This window comes from Mytilus californianus, unplaced genomic scaffold (genome assembly GCF_021869535.1).
Source record: "Mytilus californianus isolate M0D057914Y unplaced genomic scaffold, xbMytCali1.0.p SCAF_6, whole genome shotgun sequence".
NCBI lineage: Eukaryota > Metazoa > Mollusca > Bivalvia > Mytilida > Mytilidae > Mytilus > Mytilus californianus.
Window position 1 is genome coordinate 34,249,083 of NW_026262712.1, and position 4,014 is coordinate 34,253,096.

Consider the following 4,014-nt stretch of genomic DNA (forward strand, 5'->3'; position numbering starts at 1 on the left):
ATTACGACTTTTTTTTATACTCCCTCAAATGATTTATCACCGAATTGTTAGATTCACGAAAAGTATGAAAAGTGTTACTTATGGCGTATATCTCAACCCTATGACATATGGTATCCACTGAATATAACAATTGTCTTCCATTCGGTTGAAGAGTTTGTTCGTTTGATTTTGCCATTTAATGAGGGACTTTCTGGTTTGATTTTTCCTTGGAGTTCGGTATTTTTGTTATTCTATGTTTTTCTTCTGTAGTAAAATTTAATGTTGATATCGTCTTTTTTGGTGTAGTCCTTAATTAATGTTCAACATCATCTTCTGTTAGTAGTTCCATGTTGAAAACTTATCTAGCTGTATCTATTGTTTACCATTTATTTTAATTTCAAAGGGATATTTGCTTTGATAAAAAAAAAAAAACTTAAATAAGTAATGGCAAGAATATCATTTGTTTACCACACTATATAGCTGAAATGCAATGATAGATTCTTGCGTTTACACATCCTTCGGTCAAAGTGTTTGAGGTATATGCAAAAAGCGCTTCGAACATAATTAAATTATAAAGTGTTACTTTAATTGTTTAGCATTCGGCTAATAACACTGCTGGTTAACTGCTAGTCCGAAGGGTATCATCAGCTCAAAAGTTAGTGCTCACATAAATTGTAACCTTCTTTTATTTTATAAGCACAACTAGTAAAATATTTAAGAAATAAGGTTCTACTACCTGAGGCAAAGTTGACCTTTGGTGAATAATGCTATTCTTTCAGATTTTTTTTGTCATATAGCTCATCGTATGCATTAATCATTGTATACATCATTGGCTTTGAAATAAATGGGTTTGAGCGTTTCTGATGATAGTTCCCACGCACTCACCAAATTGAAAAAAAAAGTTATTACACTTTCTTGTTGTTCGCCTTGTAAAAACAATTACCACATATGAAAAACCTAATAGATTAATGAAATACTTCAGTCAAAATTATAATTACGTGTCAATTTTATATGATCGACGGAGTGCAAGCCTTTTTACAAATATGTTATGTATCTCTTTTTATTTATATTCGCTTTAGATTTTACATAATTTTGCCATAAATTTACTCTATCACCCTATTCATATTTAAGGAAGTAAATCACATTTTTCGCGGAAGATCGAACCGTTGTCACACCAATCATAAATCTTGCATGTTGATAATATGATTCTTTCAGGGTAGAAAAAATAAAGAACAATGTCTACCATACAAGAAAGAAAATTTTTCCTTCAGCTTTGGCGTTTAATGACTGGTCCAGCCATTGACGTAATGCAACCTTACTTTGAAGTAAAAATACTGAACAATACTACATTCGAAACATTCCTAAATGATCCAAATAAAATACATCAATTGTTTCACCAATATTTACCAACAATAACGTGTTGTAAATGTGCAGAATCATCTTTAGCGTCGGCGAGGAAAAGAGGATGCCTAATTCTACAACAATTTGATAAATTGTATGACAATTCTGGACTACCTCAGCCAAACCACGAGAATATGACGGGATCTAAAATTCTTCAACATTGTCTTTGCAAATATTCCTCAAAATGTTCAGTAACAGTCGATGAGCTCGATATCACGCTGTTCTATAACGTTGTCCAACATTGTTGTCCATTAAAGATGAATTTCATGTGGCGCAAAAATATCAAGGACGTGAGAAATTTCCTCGCACATGTGGCAAATGGTCAGGTTACAAAAGTAGATTTTGAAGATAACTGGAAAACACTGACCAGTGCCACTTTAGGTTTTGCTGGAGAGATTGGAAATAAATGCAAGAAAATGTTTCATGAAAAAATTTCAGAGATTGAAAATTCATCAAAAGATGCACTGAAAGAAAATCTGAAAAAAGTCAAATGAGGATGTAATCAAGGTAGTTTTTCTACATCACATGTCTTCTAAGGACTTACATATCCTTCAACCCCTCAAGTTCGTCCAACCCGCAAGTTCGTCCGCCTTCATTGTTTACATTTATCGCGCATGCGGAAGACTCGTGACGTCACTTTCCAGCTGAGCAGCGTTCTACATATAGTAAAGAACAACGTGGAAAAGCGAAACCAAAACATGAGGTTGAAACAGGTAAATAGTCATAAAAATAGAAAAATCTTTGTCAAAAACGCCATTTTTACTAAGTCCCTTTTCTATCTATCTTTAAATCGAATTATAATTGTAAAACACGGGGAAAATCCATTCCAAGCCCAGTTGCCGGTTTGTTTACATTCCAGTGATTACGACCCGTGACCTACAAAAGTATGACAGGCCAAGCAAACATTAAAATTGTAACTAACAAATATGGAAATTTTAAAGATTTTTTTGCACAGATTCTGAAAAATTCGGGAAAAATTATGAATTATCGCCATAAAATAGCTTCTACTGCCATATGTATTTCCCCCACAACATCATGGTTGCAAAAAAGGGTATGACTTTGTTAATTCCTGACCAATATTAACGATAGAGGGCTCAAAAGTTAGCTGAGAATTTGCACTTTACATACATTGATATACATATATACATATATACATATACACAATGTTAAAACAACAAATACAGCAATAAAACAGAAAGGCATCGCATTACATTTCAGGCAAAACCTACTTTCCTCAGGCATGATAAAAAGTATAGGCTGTACAGTCCCACGGCTTTGACTAATGCAGAACGGAATAAAGAAATTTCCCAAAGAAAGGCAGCTCTACAATTTAATGTCCCAAGGCAAACTCTACGTGATAGAATCACTGGAAAAATAAGTCCAGATTGTGTCACCACTGGGAGGGCACCTGTCTTTTCACTTAAAGAGGAGGCACAGATTGTGGAACATGTAAAGTCCATGGCTTCATATGGATATGGGTACACTAGACAAGAAGTTACAGATCTGGCTACTGATTTTGCCCACACAATCAATATTAAACCAAGAAATGAAGAACTTACCTTGAGATGGTTTGAGGGTTTCATAAAAAGATGGCTAGAACTTAGAGTGGTTAAACCTAGAAGTTTGGAGATTCAACGTGCAAAATGTGGTTCTGTTGCTAATGTTGAAAAGTACTTTGCAAGCTTAGAGCAAGTAGTTCACAAATATAATCTTCAGGATAAACCACATCTCATATTTAATATTGATGAGAAGGGTATAACACTGAATCATAAACTACCTAATGTTGTATCTGGAATTGAATGTAACACATCATCAGTAACATCTGGAAGGTCTAGTACTACGACCATACTTGGCTGTGGAAGTGCATCAGGATTTGCTGTACCTCCATATTTTGTATTTAAAGGGAAAAGGATGATGAATGAATTGATGAATGGAGCAACACCAGGTGCTGTTGGTGCAGTATCAGACTGAGGATTGTCCAATACGAACATATTCAGAAAATATTTGACTGACCATTTTCTTGAATATGTCCCTGGCAGAAACAATGATAACATACTTCTACTCCTTGATGGGCATAAGTCACATGTTGCAGTTGATATAATTGAATGGGCACAGCAACACCACATCATCATTTACATCTTACCAGCTCATACCTCACATATATCACAACCTTCGGATGTTGGATGTTATGGGCCGTTGCAACGTATTTATGATAATGAATGTCACAAAACCATGCGTCAGAACTCCTCAGTCATAACCAGATACAACATATGTGAACTAGCCTGCAAAGCATACCAGAAAGCACTAACCCCAGAAAACCTTCAGTCAGCATTTAGGAAGACTGGAATATACCCCATGGATAAAAATGTCATAAACAAAGATCAACTGAAACCATCAGAGGTATTTACAACAAATGGTGAATGCAAAGAAACTACGGATGAACCAAAAATAGATGATATACAAGTAGTTGAAGTTGATACGAATGCAGAAGTAACGGAAGCTGTTGAAAGTGCTGTGACTGATATTTTAGTTGTTGAAGATTTGCAAGATCATGATGTTACTGTTCCACACTTCTTTGCTGAAAGAATAAACAAACTAAAGAAAATTAAGTCCGAAAATGTTTCGATTGTATAA

At 34.7% G+C, this 4,014-nt stretch overlaps 1 pseudogene; it reads left to right on the plus strand.

The window, feature by feature from the left end:
* The first annotated feature begins 2,078 nt into the window (after window positions 1-2,078).
* Window positions 2,079-4,014, plus strand: LOC127705588 (uncharacterized; annotated as a pseudogene).